This window comes from Oryza glaberrima, chromosome 8 (assembly GCF_000147395.1).
Source record: "Oryza glaberrima chromosome 8, OglaRS2, whole genome shotgun sequence".
Classification (NCBI taxonomy): domain Eukaryota; kingdom Viridiplantae; phylum Streptophyta; class Magnoliopsida; order Poales; family Poaceae; genus Oryza; species Oryza glaberrima.
In genome coordinates this window covers 16,503,505-16,521,717 of record NC_068333.1, presented here as the reverse complement: position 1 = coordinate 16,521,717, position 18,213 = coordinate 16,503,505, and the positions used below count along the sequence as shown (strand labels likewise).

At 38.9% G+C, this 18,213-nt stretch overlaps 1 pseudogene; it reads left to right on the top strand.

Moving 5' to 3' along the window:
- The first annotated feature begins 794 nt into the window (after positions 1 to 794).
- On the top strand, positions 795 to 17,976 carry LOC127783163 (disease resistance protein RGA5-like; annotated as a pseudogene).
- The last annotated feature ends 237 nt before the right edge of the window (positions 17,977 to 18,213 follow it).

Below are 18,213 nucleotides of genomic sequence, written 5' to 3'. Positions count from 1 at the left end.
GAATCGGGCGCCCGATCCAGGCGTCCAAAAATCGGGGGCTGACGTTAGCATGATGTTAGCGCCACGCATGTGTGAAAAACCACTTTAAACTATTTTTTCTCTTAAATTATTTATCGAAATTATGATCCGATTGTACTATTAAATTTGTTGCAATTAAATCTTCAAAACAAGACCACACATGGATATATTCCGACGAAATTTTTTAGCTTATTATTGAATTATTTTTTAAATGTTGCACGATGTTACACCAAGTATATCGGAATTATTTCACTAAGTAGATCGAAAATGTTCAATCGTTTAAATCAGATGTTGTTTCACCTTATATAAAAACAATGTTTCAGCAAATAGCGAAAGAATGTTTCAGTTCACTGCAATGTTAGATCTATACATAGTAAAACATTATAAGTACACTGGGTTATTTTTGGTGGAACAAAAAAGTGAAACGAATTCTCATAATAGAGGGTTTTGAAAATATGTTGGTGATCTGTTACAAAATAATGTTTCAGTTCATTGCAACAATAGATCTATACATAGTGAAACATTGTGAGTAAACTAGGTGAAACTTTTTTTTTCGAACAAAAAATAAAACAAATTTCCTTAACAGATGGTTTCTAAAATATATGGGTGATTTGTTGAATGGAGTTGTGTGTTGACAAATGATTGGGAGCAGGGGACACGTGAGTGAGGCCTAGAGGGGCGTGCATCTTGGGGCGAGGGAGCGCCTGATTTCGGCTACCTTCCCCCTAGCGACCGATTGGAAGAAATTTCGTTTTTTTCCGTAATTATTGCGGGGCGTCACACACCACCAATCCACCGTGCACCATGCTCCCCTCCGGCCCCGCAGTCGCTCCGCCTCCCATAAGCCTCCACGCCGCCGCCTCCCGCACGGGCCGACAGCGGTATGCACCCGTCGACCGGCGTGCATCGATGGGCCGGAGCAATCCGCCGCGGCCCACCCGCGCCGCGTGGTGGCGGACCCGACGCCGCGAAGGCGTCCCTCCCCGCCGACTGGTACGACACCGCCGCAGTCATCGTCGCCGGCGGCCGGAGCAGCTAGGTTCGGTGGTAGAGAGAGGAGGAAGGGAGAGAAGAGGGGAAAGAGCCTGAGGAGGAGGAGGCCTCGGTAGGCATCCCTAACGCCAAAGGGGGAGGAGGCGACGAGGCCTTCCGCCAAGTCAAGTCATCCGAGGAGCCATCCGCCGCCCGGAAAAGTCCGGTGGCGAAGAAGCCGAGCCGGCCGCATGGGGGGAGTGGGGGGCCCCAACCGCCGTGTTCCCCGCCGACATCTCCCCGCCCGCGGCCGCGAATCATGTTGCTCTCTCCCTGTCACTTCACAACACGCGGAGGCAGCAGCGGCCGGTGGTGCGGGGCTGCGGGCTTCGTCTCGGCGGGACGGACGGCAGCGGCTGGGTAGCGTCGCGAGCTTGGACCCCCCGGCGGCGGCGGCGTGGGGAGGGCGGTGAGATCGAGTCCTGCGACGTCGGGGTCGGGCTGTGGCTGGGAAAGTGCGACGAGAACGAGCACGCCCGGTGGCGGTTACTGGAGGAGCACGTCGAGGTCGGGCCCTTGGCGGCGGCAAGGTCAAGCCTTGGCTTCCTGTAATCAAAGGTAAAATTTTCCGAAATTCAGCGAAGAAACGGTAGAAATTTGCATTTCTAAAAGTGGCAAATAGTTAAATGCCCCTTTGCAATTGAGCCTAATGGGATAGATGAAAAAAATTGAGAGTTTGAAGTACAATTATTTATTTCTACACCAACGGCGTTTCTTCTCTATATGTTACAATCATATTTCTACTCAGGGAGAACCTGTCAATATCTTCTAGTTGAATTCATATAACATAAACACCATGCGCTACTTGGCAGGTGCCTCATTGTACTTGATAATGTGTGGACTGTATCAACATGGAATGTTGTTAGACATGCTTTACCAGAGGATTGCTGTAGTAGAATAGTAGTAACAACAGAAATTAACGATGTGGCTCAGGCATGGAGTTTTTACAAGTCTCAACATAATGCATCTCACGTGATCAAGAAGCATATTTTTAAGATGGAACCGCTTAATGACGATTTCTCAAGAGATTTACTTGTTAGTAGAGTTTTTGGTGATAAAGACAAATGTCCTGAAGAACTCAATGAAGTTTCATATGAGATAGCACGAAAATGTGGCGGTTTGCCACTAGCAACTATCGCTGCAGCCAGTCTTTTATTGAGTCGGCCAGACAAACCAGATGAATGGATCTATGTACAGAAGTCGTTGATTCCAGATTTGAGGATACAACCTACTTCCGAAGGAATGGCACAACTACTGAACAATAGCTTCAACAATCTTCCTCATCATTTGAAAGCATGCATGCTGTATCTGAGTATATATAAAGAGGATCACATAATCAATCCGGACGATCTGGTTAAGCAATGGGTAGCTGAAGATTTTGTAAGTGCGACGGAAGGGAAAAGTTTGGATGAAGCTGCAAGGAATCATTTTTATGAGCTTGTCCATAGGGGAATACTTGAAACTGAACATATCAGCTGTAGTGATGAGGTTGTATCTTGCACAGTGCATGACATGGTTCTTAACTTTATCAAACGCAAGGCAATGGAAGAGAATTTTGTCACTGCAATTGATCATTCTCAGTCTGGTATAAGACTAGCTGACAAAGTTCGACGACTCTCTCTCCATTTCGGATATTCAAAAGATGCAAAGGCACCAGCATGTATTAGATTGTCACAACTACGATCACTTGTGTTTTCTGGATTTTGGAAGTGCGGGCCTTCCATTTCGGAGTTTCATCTTCTTCGAGTTCTATTCCTTCATGGTAAACATGGCGAAGTTCTTGACCTCACTAGAATTCGTGAACTGTTTCTACTGACTTATTTGCAGATTGAAGGTAATGTTTGCATAGACTTACCATCAGAGCTCCAAGGACTGAAGTATCTCAGGACTCTGCATATTGGTGCAATGGTGACCTTTTTGAGATCAGAAGTTGTTCATCTTCCGCCGTTGCTGCACTTCAGACTTCCACCCAATCTAGGGTACTTTGTTGACACAGGGAGTGTACAGAGTATTGAAGAACTGACCAATTTGCAGGATCTTCAACTCGCATGTCCTAAGATAGCGACTTCTGACCATATTAAGCACAACATGAAACTGTTGGGTTCAATTATTGGGATACTTAAGAGCCTCAAATCTCTAACAGTTGTTCCTGTCTGCTTCTCGGAAGATTCTAATGATAACGAAAATTCAAGCATTGCCATTTTCTTGGATTTCTTAGATAAAGTTCCCCCCCCTTGTAGCCTTCTGCAGAGGCTTGAGTTGTTTCCACGTGTTTGCGTCTTCCATAGACTTCCCAGTTGGATCATAACTATTGAGAAACTCTGTATTTTGAAAGTAGCAGTCATGGAACTCCTGAGGAAAGACATTGAGACTCTCTCAATGCTGAATGCCCTCACTGTTTTCTCACTGTATGTCCGGACAACCCCTGCAGAACCTATCATATTTGACAAGTCAGGATTCCATGTTTTGAAGTACTTCAAATTCAAGTGTAGTACTGTATCAAGTCTGAGATTTGATGAAGGAGCTATGCCCAACCTCCAAAGGTTAAAGATGGAATTCAATGGTAGCACAGTGGAGCAATACAACCTTGAAAATGTGGGCTTCAAGCACTTGTCAGGTGTCAAGGTCAGCGCAAAAATTTGCATTGCCGGTACTAGTGAAGCTAACAGAATGGCTATAGCCTCTGTACTGAACAATGCCATCAGGCAAAATACAAGAATATCAAGTGTAATCATACGGTTCATCAACAGGGTTATAAAAGGTACGAATTTACATACCCTACTGTAACAATAAACATGTCCTCTTTTCTGTGTTTATTTGCGCAAGATACACTCCTTGCCTTAACATTGGAATTTGGACGAGATGCACATGGTCGATTTTTTCGCTATTCAAAATATTTTATTTGAGAATTTAACTAGGGTAATCATTTGAACCACATATCTATTTTAGCATGCCATTTGGACATGCAAATTTGACCTGCAATCATCCATTTCATTTTTGTTTTACCAATCAAAACATCCTACTACCTGCTGTAGTATAATGTCTTTAGTTAGGTCGATCAACAGCAGTGGATATCCCATATCCTACTACGTAATTCTTTTGTACACATCATACTGATTTTATTATATAAAAGAGGCCCAATGATCAGATCAGTGACATTGTAGAGATGGTACTGTTGCAAAGATAATGGAAGCAGCAACCAGAAGGTGTACACAGCTACATTATTACAAGCGTGTGTGAAAGTTCATTAAAATGATAAAAGAAGTATTCGACAGGCTAGTTAACTAAAAAAAATAAAAGATACATAGGCTAGCTGTTATTAAACCACCATCCAATATGGTTGAAAAGTTCTGTGGCTACGCTCCAAGGTGTTGCCTGCATCAAATACCAGATCATGCAACTCCTCACGCTGAAGAGACCAAACCATAGCCAGTTGGAGCCCATAAAGATGTAAGATTAGGATAATTCCTTTTATAGAAGAAAAATAAGTACATTTTACTGTCCGAACTATTTCATTGGACCATTTAACCCCCTAATTTTGTTTTGGCTCATTTTACACCTGGAAATATTAAAAATGGTTCACTTTACTCCCTAACGATATTAGGAGCCATCGTTTCGCTTATTCGCGGAATAAGTGAAACGGCATATTTACAAACGAAAAATTATTTGTAAATAAAACTTTTATATACGTGTTCTAAGCGATCTAAAAGTAAAGGCTGAAAAATAAACTTTGCTAAAAAAAACCTCAAAATCAGCTCCAAATTTAAGATTGAAAATTCAAATTTTGGCTGATAAGTATAAGCATAAGCGAAAAGTTAAGGCCCATTGTTCCTTTTCGTTTCTCTATATGTCATATTTTGCATTGAAATCTATCTATCTATTATATACTAAAAGTCCATTAAACTTCCTATAAACGCTCTCAAACCGCTATGTGGCATTTCTACAAACACTCCTAGGCCGCCATGTGGCTATCTCAAATCTCATCGTCGATTTTCACTTAAATTGGTGGACCCGATATTTTAGACCGTTAGATTAGATTTTCACTTAAATAGGTGGACCCGATATTTTAGGCTATTAGATTAGATGTATTTTATTTTAAAGAAACTAATTCCTTACTCTCTGAGAAACTTACGTATAACTGAAGAAAACAATGCAGCTTACCTCCTATTCGAGTCAGAAGAAAAAAAAACTACACACAGAACTACTATAAATCTAAAATCAATAAGAAAAAAAACACAAAAAAAACTACGTACAGAACTACTATAAATATAAAATCAATAAGAAAAAGAAACATACCTACTTAATACCATTAGAAAAAATTGGTGATATTTAAAAAAGGGTTTTCCTTATTTAAAGATAAAACATATTACTCTATATTTTACGTAAATACCACCGTCGATTTTCATTTAAATTGACGAACCCGATCGATGTTTTAGAATATCATATTATATGTATCCATTATATACTAAAAGTCCATTAAATTTCCTAAAATGCTCCTAATCCGCCAGATGACATGCAATAAAGGATTCTAAGTTACCATGTAACGCTCTAATAAATTAGTGAAATTCTTAATAATTCTAAAAGACAAAACATATTTCATTAAATTTGGTGGACCCATTATTTACAACCATTAGATTAATTTTCAAGAAAAAAAATCATCTCCTAAACCTAGGCCCACCTAAGCCCGTATGTATACGTTACTCTTTTTTTAGAAAAAAAGAACGTATATATGTACGCCCCCCTCTTCTTTCAATTCATTTTCTCCACTTTTTCACCCATTCCTTCTCCCATATTCATGATTTTTTAGTTAGAGAAGCAATAATTTTGTGTTAAACAATTAAGCTTTAAATCATACAACTAATTTCTCATCCGTGCAAATCTTTAGATTATCTATAACTAAATTTACAGTTGAAGACCATATTTCACTATAATTTAGCTTTGAAACAAATATTATTTTGGTTTATATTTTCTGACTTTTACATGCCATTCTAGCAATTATAAAAAATATAAAATAATAATAATATAGATTTTATCATCATACATAACTTCATAATAATTAAATTAGGTCTACAATCATAAAAGTAAAATGAATATACTGTGAGTAATGTTTCCAAAATATGTTAGTTAGAAAGCAAATATTAGATCAACTTATGCTTTTAGATTATTTTACATTTAAAGACCCATATCCACTGTAATCTAAACTTTGAGAAGTAATATGTCACTTTGGGGCTATATTTTCTGATTTTTGTGTGCTATTCGTACAACTATAAAATTATAGAAAGATGATGATATAGATTTTAATGTTTTAAAAAATTACTCCCCCATTCTAACATTAGAATAAGTCAAAATAACACTATTAGATCACTATTAGATTGTAGTGTTCGTATTTTTAAAATCTACAGCGAATATATTGAAACAGGCAAGTAAAAGGATAGATTTTAATCAATCAATAAATCATTTTCAATTTTTAGTTGAAAAAATTATAGCAACTGAAACACTACAACCCAGTAAAAAGAATTATTACAATTTTATGCACCTGTAATCTCTTCCCTTCAACTCTCTCTTCGTCTCCTCTCTCATTTAATTCCTTTATCTCCTAATATTTAACTAAGTAAAAAAAAGATCAATAATTAGAAAGCTAAATGATTATAATTCTTAAGTTAAATCATAATGTTAATTTATTTCAATTTTTGTTTTATTTATAATTAAATAAATAATTAAGATCTATGTTACACATATTTCACTCTATGAAAATGAAAATATGTCATTTAAACATAGACATCGTAAATCAAAATAAGTATTATAAAACAGAACATAATATAAAATGAAAATAAGTATTATAATACTGTAAATTATTGTACATCCTCTGAGGCTCTGAGTGCACTTAAGGCGTCATGTGTTACGCCTTAAATAAAAATAAAACTTTACAAATTGGAAGATAAATCATCCGACGATCAGTTTCCACTAAATAGGTAGGTCCATTATTTTCAACCAATAGATATACTTTTATGAAAATCTTAACCCGCCATGTCTTACGTTCTTAAAAATTAGGAAAAATAACAGAAAATGTGAGAAAAAATGGATCATCGGTTTCACTTAAATCATTTAGATAAAATAGAAAAAACCACACCTCCACTTCGCCCTCCCCCACACATACGCACAACACAACACTACTCGTCCCATCCCTTCTCGGCTTGAGCTCTTCACTCTATCCTTTCCTGTTTATATAGCAAGAAATAATAGAAAAAAATATTAAAACATGCATAAAATTCAAGCTACACATCTGATTTCTAACCTAAATATTGTTGTATTTATAATTAAACACATTATTTAAAGATCCATAAACCCAACTGGTATAAAATATAAAATAAAGCAAGTAAAAGAAAATGTCAATAGGGACTAAATTGAACTATTTAGAGAAAACTTAATTAGTTCTAAAAAAATTGGTTCTTACATTTCACTAAAATTGGACCAACCATTGCGTGTTCCATTTTCGTAATAATTTTAAAATGCTTAGACATTAATGGCCTTACATCTATCCTATATCTTAGCATTATGAGTTTCTCCTCATATTATTACACATATAAACCGCACTGAGGTTCACAGTATATAGTTCCCTGAAAAGTTATATTTGTTACTATTAAATTTAAAATTTTAGATTCATGTTAACTAGGTATTTTCTTTTGAAAAAATATAGTATAGATCACACAAATCACAAGGAAGCGAGGTATATGGCATGTCTTTATTAGTTTATATATAAGCATGTAACAATTTGCATCAACTTAATCCAACTAGGAGAACTACTTGAGGGTACAAATAAAACATATTTGTTAACAATAATAGTTCTTTAGAATTTCTTAAAAAAAGCAACTAAACATTCTATTAAAAAAAAGGACAAAACACCTTTCTTCTAATTTACACTTGATTTGCTAGACATGTTTTCCAAACAAACTAAATCGAACTTCTTTCTATATAATAAAAAGATCATAGATAATTATTTATACGGATGTATTAAATATTATATATTTTAGAACTTAACTAATATCTTGGAAAAATTATCAAAGCAAAATACCAATGAACAGCAGAGGACTCGCCTGATGTGTCTTATTCAAAAAATAGTAATTTTAAACATGGCAGGTGTCAGCTAGTTATTTTTCTATTTATATATATTTTTCAAACGCAATGTACAAAAGAAGCCCGTGCATTCGCGTGGGCTACCTTCCTAGTTTTGGTAGAACGATAGATGCATTACAACATATGTCTTGTGACATTCCGGTCCAATCAGGATTAGGCCTGTGTGGTACATGAGAGCTGTGTGCGCATGTTTAGTATCAACTGCGCTAGTGTAGCAAGGTTGGAACCAACTTATAAACACGGTTTTGTAGGGCGGGCTGTTACACGTCTCAACATATTTTAGATTTTTTCCCCACTCTTTACATAAGTCGGAAACAGCTAAGACTGATTTAAATGTGGAGATTTTAAAGTTCAAGCCAACAGTCAAGAAAAAACTTTTTTTTTTTTTGAAGTTTGATAATGGTATCAGGGATGGCTCTAAATACAACTTATATAAAAAGGAAAAAAAAGAGAAATGTTATAAAGGAGTAAGGTGAACCATTTTTAATAGTTTAGATGGTAAAATGAGCCGAAAAATAGTTTAGGGGTTTAGTGGTCCAATGAAATAGTTTTGGGAGGGGGGGGGGGGGGGGGGGGGGAGTAAAATGGACTTCTTTTTCTAAAAACAATGTCCTTATGACGTAATCCAATAGATCATAACCGGTTGGCCGCACCAACGTACACCGGCTTATTTTAACTTTTAGTCCAAACCAACTAATCAATTTCCGAATAAATTGGACAATACTAGTGGCTGGATCCAAATTAAAAGCTGCATGTACCTCACGCCACACAGTGTGCTGTATGGCAATGAAAAAACAAATGTTGAATAGTCTCATCGTCATTAAAAAAAATTTCTAGCTGTGTCGTTAATTTCTCTTAGCAAAGCTAATCCTGTGCTATATACAAACCCACGTTGTAAGTACCAGAAAATAAGGCTTGATATTTGAATGAACAGAAAATTCCTTTTTCTGATGTAAGTTCATCTAAAAGTGTCGATTTCATGTGTCAGTTTAATATTCATGAGCTTAGAAACTAATTCCTTCCAAGCTTATACTTTATCACCTTCTGGCTGTGAGATATGATCTAATATCGTGCTTGCCCATCATGGTTATGGCCTTATGGATATTCAGTTCTAGAATTATCCTATACTTACAGATTTAATTGCCTAGTTATTCTTCTACCTGATTCTAAATACTAATCATTTTAGACAAGCTCGAGGATTAAGAGTATAGGTGAAACGGTTTGGTTGCCCTTCATTGGTAGCACATTGGATGACACATAATGTTCAATATTTTCTGAATGATGGAGAAAATAATATTTTATTCTGGTACTCCCTCCGTTCCAGGTTATAAGATGTTTTGACTTTATTCAAAGTCAAACTAGTTCAAGTTTGACTAAGTTTATATAGAAATATAGTAATATTTATAGTACCAAATTAGTTTCATTAAATCAATAATTGAATATATTTTTATAATAAATTTGTCTTGGGTTGAAAATGTTGTTATTTTTTTCTACAAACTTAGTCAAATTTGAAACAGTTTGACTTTGTCCAAAGTCAAAATGTCTTATAACCTGAAACAAAGGGAGTAGCATTTATTTAGTAAAGGCAAGAATGGGAGAAAAGCGAACATACCATATGCAAATCTGAGCTTTAGGTCACAAGCATCGAAAAACTTGAACATTAAGACACCTTCATTTTCAGACTAAGTGGGAGCTTTTGTTAGATATTTTGTGACCTATTAATATGAGAAACCTTTCACCTCTTAGTGTTAACTGTTTATATGGGATTTTAAGAAAAAACCTTCAATTAGCCATTATAAAGAAAAGATACTGTATTAGATCTTTATATGGTCATCTGGTGTGCTAATTCTTCGGGCTTTGGCACAGATCTTCCGATTGTCCCCACCCCTCACACGGATCATATGCATGAAAAGCTGAGGCTGGATAAGAGTGTCAGGTCCTGGCCTACCCAGTGCGATGGCTGCAAGGAGCTTGGTGCCGGCCGCAGGTTCAAGTGCGAGCAATGCAACTCCAAGGGGTACTATGATATGTGCTGCGCAACAGCGCCTCACACCCTGAAACACCCTCTGTTCCCAGGCTCCGTTTTTCGGTTCCTCCGAAAGCCTCTGGCCTCCGAATGCGGTAGGGCCTGTGATGCATGTGGTGACCTCATGCACGGCTTCGTCTACCACTGCTTTGAGCGTGGCCTCGACCTCCACCCACGCTGTGCGAGGCTGCCTGTTCGCACTGCGAACGTAAAGGGCTATGTCATGGAGCTTCGCAGGGTGTCGGCTTGCAGCAGATGTTGCATTTGCATGTGTGGCAAGGAGGGTTATCGCAACAAGTTTTGGTCCTACCGCTCCAGTCAGGAAGGCCAGGACATTAACGTGCATATGGCATGTTTAAAAGACCTGGCATCAAAATCACATGAAACCCTAACTAAACTGTATGAGATCCTAATGGGTGAATCACAGTGGACACCAACAGAGGTTTTAGGCCAAGATACATCCAACCAATTAGTTGTCAGCAGGTATCAATTCATAACTAGCGATCACAAAAAACCATCCAAATTTTTGTTCTACTTCGTCCAGTTAGTATATGACTATTATTACACCTGTTTCAGTGCGGAGGATGGTGATCGTACGCCGCTGAGACAAGATGAAATTACAGAGGAGTTTCAGCACAAGGATGAAGTATGTAATGTTCTAGAGCATGGACGGGAGGAACTCCGGAAGAAAGAAACCGATACCAGGTAATATATAGTTGATTTCATTACTAAAGAACGGCCACCATCAAATACAACTGCTATTGCACAGTTGGTCAATTCCAGAGCTAATGGTCCACGCTCATCGCAGCCACTTTCCACCGCTGCGGGTTGTTCACTTTATTTCTTAACCCTAATACTCTAGTAATTACTTTGCACTCCCACAGGTTTATTTTCAATTTACCATGAACCAACATTAGTTCAACTCAAGAACAATTATCACTTAAAATTTGACATTGAAACAACTTAATCTAAACAAAAATTTCACCCTCACCAAAAATTTGATCTCAGCCAAACATGCGTTCATCTATTGACTCATAAACATTTTTCTTTTTTAGATGGGATTGTTGTAATTTGGGTGACACCAGCTGACAAGAAATTCAGAACACATAGATCCCTGGAATTGACTTAGGCCCTGTTTGATTCAGCTTAGGATTATTATAATCTGGATTATTAGGAGTAAGCTGAAACAAACAAGTAGATTATTATGCTAGATTGTTATAATCTATAAGCCAGATTAGTATAATCCAATAATCTCCTCTAGAGGAGTAGAGGAGCTTTTTCCAGATTATTGAGTAGCTAAAGACCCACTACTCTTAGATGTCTCTAATAATTCAGAGAAACAAACAACTCGCAGCTTATTCTATGTTAGCTTATTATAATCTAGCTTAGAGTAATCTAATTTAATAATCTAGATTACAATAATCTTAAGCTGAAGCAAACAGGGCCTTAGAAATACTTAAAAGTCGATAATGCAAGAGAGCAGGCCATTGTTGATGAGATTCGATATTTGTTATGTCTATGTCCCTCGGAGCCAAGTAAGGTGACTCCGGCCTCTTAAGAATTTATTTGATGATATATTGAGGCCTGAGGGTTACATCGGTTGGCCATATAGTTATACTCCAATAACAAGAATCCACATGCTAAGAATTACTATTCTACTCAAACTACAATACCATAGTTTTGCCTGTAACAGCCATTTTGTACCTTGATGGGGTTCTAGTGTTTGTATATAACTCTAAAATTGGTCGACCTACGATTACCCAGCTACCCAACTTATCCATCAGATTACATAACAAACTGCCTCGGATCACCACTCCAATCTGACTTGGACCACCCATCTGCTCAAGAATATTTATTCTGACGTCTATTTCGATAACTTTATCTGGCTTTAGAGTAAAGATCACCAAGACAAACTCAATGTGGATTTGGCTTAGTTGTTCTGTTATATTGATTGTGGCCTTTGCAGGTCTCTTATCATACAGTTGACAATTTGACATGTGCATTTTGAAAGCAGAATAAAGAAAGATCATAATACCTAGTATGTATAAACAAGTTTGAGTCTAGCATATAATTAGATTGAAACTATTATTTCGTGTAGGAAAAAGCCTAGTTATTGTCTCTCAATTATCTTGTTGGTCTAGTTTTCGTCGCTCAATTTATAAACCAGGTAAAACTATTCCCTCAACTATTCAAACTAGACAAGTTATGTCCCTTGGCTGGTTTTGGGTGTGACATGTCATCGACTTTGCACGCCCAGCCGTCCTCCACATCATAGAGCTAGCCCCACATTAGGGCCCTTATCATCTTTTCTCCCTTCCCCTTTCATATTTGGGTGTCGGTAAAAAGTTCATGAGTCATAGCCACTATTCGTCAGAGCCGGCATGAGGTCCTGGAAAATGATGAGTTCAGTTGCAGGTCTGTAGCCTCTCCGCTGGTGTCAGCAAAGTGGCCAACCACAGCATACACCTACGTGCAATCCATCCTGGTGCCTGCACCAGAGCTTTTTCTTTTTATGAAGGAGCAGCCACGATTAACATGAAAGACAACTGAGCAGGAATCGGCTGAATATCTACTTGGTGGCCTCATCATCCTTATTGGCCATGTATGCCAGCACGTACTGCTTTCAGTGAGAATTCCAGTATTTTGCTAACGTGCATAGAAAGGTGATGCAAACTTGTAAAGTGAATGTCAGACCCAGAAGAAGAATAAGATGAAAATAGATATCTAGTGTAGCTGCAAAGCAAACAAAATATTGAGTCAAAATTGAACTGAACTGATCATAGCAGCGGGAAAGGTGGGCAGCAGTCTCACCAATGGGACAGTTAAAGACAGATTCCGATGGTGTATACTAGCAAATTGGCAGGCAGCCATGGTGCCACTTCAGCAGCTGCTGGAAGAAGACAGGGCGCAGGAGTCGCCACACCAGTACTACCCTCACATGCATGTTGGATTGCGTGCCCATCGCTGCTGGTGAGCTCACAATGGGGAATTTTGGGAGTGAGGGAAAGGAATAGTTAGAGAAGAGAGGTAACTGTTAGCTGTTTCATCCATGTCATCATTTTTTTTTGGTAAAGGAAGCTTTTATTAATCTCAGTCGATTACATCAAGCTGATAGAACCATACTAAAAAAACTCCCGGCCTCTGCATAACTAGGATGCACATAGCCAAAACACACACGCCCACAAAAGAGTTTGTAACAAGTGAAGGAAAGTAGTAAAATCTAGAGAGCACCAATCTTCAGCCTAGACCGCCATCCATGTCCTTGAGTAAAACACTCCCTGACCACCTACTCCAAGCGTTGACATGCCGCTGCAACTAAATCCTGTGAATCAGGCTTCTGAAGGATAGCCCATGTACGAAGGAAGTGGATAGTTTAAAAAATAACCTATAAAGGAGAAGATATGTCATATCATTCCCGCAAAACCATAATGACCAACAAATAGTGGTTACCCTTAACAGGATAAGCGACTTAAGGTCTTTCCTAATTCCCCGTAGCTAATTACCAGACATATTAGATACACCACGAGGCGGGAAAAGCCCTGTAGCCACTTGTATAGTGCACCACACAAAACGGGCAAATCTGCATTCATAAAACAAATGTAATATTGTCTCATCTTTGTGACAAAAGGAACAATTCTTACTTCCTTGCCAATTGCGCTTGGCCAGGTTAGCCCTTGTCAAAACTACCCCACGACGTAAATACCTTAGGAAGATCATGACTTTAAGTGGTATTTTTACTTTCCAAATTACTTTATTTATGTTGGGCACATCTGAATGTACCAAGGCAAGATAATGTGACTTAACTGAAAACTCTCCATTCTAGATTAAATTCTAGCGGAACTTATCTCGGTCCTGAGTAAGCGCTAGGTTTGCCATTCGTGGAACATGGTTATTCCATGCCACTAATTTTGGCTCAATAAGATTCCTTCGCCAAGATACATTCGGAGGGTAGTTTTGTAGCACATTTGCTACATTATCCTGTTTATTGTATAGGCAAGGGTATTGTTCTCACAGTGGTGCTTCTCTCATAATGAATTTGCCAAAACGTAGAAAATCACGCTTGACCTTCATAAGGCTGTCCTAGAAGTATGAGTCCCTAGCTTTCCACTCGACTTGTGACATAGGTTTTGAGCCCAAGTACTTGTTATGAATCAATTGTAGCCATACACCATCCATCGTGAGTAGTTTAAATAACCACTTGCTAGGAAGGGCAATGTTTTTCATTTCTAAATCATGAATTCCTAAATCCCCTTTGTTCTTTGGGTCGGCACATAATACTCCACTTCATCAAATGACACTTTTTCTTTTGATCATCACACTGCCAATAGAATCTAGAGCGAAAACAATCAAGTTTCTTGAGTACACCTCTCGATATTGTGAAGAAAGACATCATATACAGGGGAAGACTACTAAGCACTGAGTTTATCAATGTTAAACGTCTTCCTGTGGAAAGTAGTTTCCCTTTCCAGCTACTAAGTCTCTTCTCATAGCGTTCTTCTACCCATTTCCAATCATTATTTCTTAGTTTCCTATAATGAATAGGAAAGTAGCATAACGGGAATTCGCCAGAAGAACAACCAAAGAGTTTGGTATATTGGTCTTCCATGGTTCGAGCATCACCAAAATAGAACAATTCACTCTTATGGAAGTTAATCTTGAGACCTGAGAGATGCTCAAAAGCACAAAGCAAAAGCTTCATGTTACGAGCCTTCTCAAGGTCATGCTTCATAAAACGAATGGTATCGTCAGCGTATTGTAGAATGGAAATGCCATCATCCACTAAATGAGGGACTACTCCACAAATTTGTCCATCTGCTTTGGCTCAATTGATTAGAGTGACCAGCATATCAGCTACAATATTAAAAAACATTGGCGAAATGTCTGATGTCATCATTCACTTCTATTGATACATTTCCACCCAAAACAAAAGACCCTTGCATGCAATGTCGGCACTGACGACGGCGGCGGCACCAGCAGCAGCTCCAGCAGGGGCGTCGACGTCGTGTCCCCTTGTTTGCGACGGCAACGCTGATGACGATGGCAGCACCACCAGCAGCCCTCCAACAGGGGCGCCGTCTCCCGTCGGATGTGACGATGGTGGCCAGACCACCACTGACTTGTGCTACGGATGGCGGCACTAGGGACGGAGGTCGGGTCGGCGCTAGGGATGGCGATGCTGGCGAGGCGTGGTGCTGTGGCGGCACTAGGAAGGGTGGTGATGCGGCGCTGGGAGATGCGATGCTGGGAAAAAAGGGGCCCTGGGCCATGCTAGGGTTAGATGATTCAAAGGGTATTTTGGTCATAACTAAGAAAATTAACAGTACAAATGGCGCGACGATGGCAATTCGTAGAGGTTAAGGATAATGCGATGGCATATTATGGATATCAACAATTCAGTGGCTTATTGTTGAAGTGTGTTGAACTCAGTGGTACTTTGTAGATTCTCTCGACCTATATATATAAATGGTATTTTGCATTGAATTTGATAGGACTGATAGATGCATTACGTCTTACCTCTCAGCATTTTCTTTAGAACTTTCATCATTGTTTACAAGGTTGGAAACACCTAAAACTAACTTAAACATCAAAATTTAAATGTTCAAGCAAACAATCATGAAAAAAATTGAAAATATTATGGAACTTATATAATGATGCCATCTATGGCTTTAAAAATTTTTAGCTTAAAATAAGACTTGTAAAAAATAAAAAAAAGATAAAAAATGTACCCCCCATCTCAAAATATAGTGACATAGTACTGTATTAGACACAACTTAGTACTATGAATCTGGAAAAAAGAGTATTAAGCAGTATAATGAACCATAGTTAATAGTTTCAGCTGTAACATGAGCAAAAAATTGTTTAGGGGTTTAAGTGACCCAATCAAATTGTTAGAGTGAATGAAATGGACATTTTAAATGAATAGTAAAATAAAACGAAAATTGAACCTGCAAAATTTATTTAAAATTCTATACTAGAAAATTTTAAGCATAATAAGAAAGGGATGCTTCACAGTAAAAAAAAAATATTGATGTGTTGGCCATATGCGGATACACAGCTTGAGAACTGGTGTACTAATCTGTCTTATTTGTACATCTAAGTTGAATTGTTGTTCTTAATAGGTCTCAAACGGTGACGGAGCCTTTGTTCTCACCAGGTCAAGGTAATACACCTCATTGTCATTTTTATCTATTCCAACCCTTACTTTGGGCAAACTTTGTTTGGGGTAAAAGGTAATGCTAGTCATACACGCCTAAATTCTGGGAATTACGTGTGTATAGATAATTGTAAGCTTTCCAATTGGAATCATGTGCAGCACATCTTTTTGAAATCGATAAATTAATTGACCTTTTGGAAAGCCAAAAGTTATATGAGAAGCCTGCTGATGAGTCGCCATGTGAAATAAGCTAGGCAGATATGTAGTACTCCTTCCATCCAAAAGTCTAAGGCAGTTTTTTTTCACCAAGACCAAGGGGGGAATAACTCATCTACCATGTGATAAAACCAAGGAACTATATGTATGCATGCAACCAATGAGTATTAAGATGATTGCTTGGGTTCTAGTCAACAATTTAATTTAGCACATCAAAACTACAAATATGTCCATCTCATTTAGAAAACCAGAAAGTGAAATATGTCTTGACTTTTTGATGGAGGGGGTAGAACTGAAGTCACCCCTGTTTGGAGAAAAGAGAAGGTACCCAACTTTAACAAAGAGTTTTGGATAGGCAAGCTGATTGTTGAAATGTTATATCTCAAAGGGTGTCTCATGAGGTAATGGAATTAATATATGAGGATCACATTACGGTAGAGTTAGCTTTAAAAGTTTTCATCCCTTTTGGGAGAGAAGAAGGTATCCAACTTTGACAATGGGTTTTGGCTATGAAAACGGATGGGTGAAATATCAATTATTATCTCTCACGAGGTAATGGCATTAATATATTAGTGATGAAATTAGGATAGAGTTAGATTTAAACGCAAACAACTTGCTCCGCATAATCCAAATAGATAAACAAGCTAGGATTAACGTAAGATAAATACTTAACTGGATTAATTAACTACGAGATATATATGCTTTGGTTACGAATATATACACTGGCATATAGTGCTAATTGCATCACACATGTTTTATAGCACCGGAGGAGGAGGAACCTGTGGCAGAGCCAGAGATGATCACCCACCACGACCACCCGCAGCACAAGCTTCGCCTGGTGACCACGACTTGTGACATGCCGTTCCGCTGTGACGGCTGCTTGGAGCCAGGATACGCTCCCAGATACCGCTGCGACGCCTGCAACTTCGACATGCACACGTTCTGCTCCAACCTGCCGGCCATTCTACAGCACCCTATGTACAAAGGCCGCATATTCAGGTTTTGTCCCAAGCCTCCGCCTCCCTCGGGCCGCAGGGTCTGTGACGCCTGCGGCGATCCCGTGCGCGGGTTCATCTACCACTGCTTCGGCGCCAACCTCGACCTCCACCCGTGCTGCGCCAGCCTGCACGGGCCGATCATCCTCGACGGGCTTGCCTTCGACATCGGGGCACCAAGGAAGTGCTGCCTTTGCATGCGGGAAAAGGGCCCAGAACGCGATCTGTGGTGCTATCACTCCAACATCAATGGCGAGGGTGTGTATCTCCACGTAGCTTGCATCAAGCACTTCGCCGGAAGGAGATGGCAGGCAGGCCGTGAAAAGAAATATGGAGGGCAGATCATGCTGGCAAGCGAGGAGCTCATGATGGAGGGTCCCCTCAAGAGCATTTCATCGGAAAAAGACCGCATTATTGTTGGTGGCGTCATGCGCATCATCATCTCAGTGATATTTGGAGACCCGACTGCCAACAAGGGAGACAACGCTAGGGTCGCTTTATCCCTCCAGGGGCTGGCAGATTTATTTAGCATTCAGAGCTAAACTGGTGTGTGATCAGTCTCCTTGAAAAGAACAAATTAAAGACCTATCGGTGTGCATTGGCTTGTTTTGTTTGTACTTTTGTTTATTTCCTGAAAT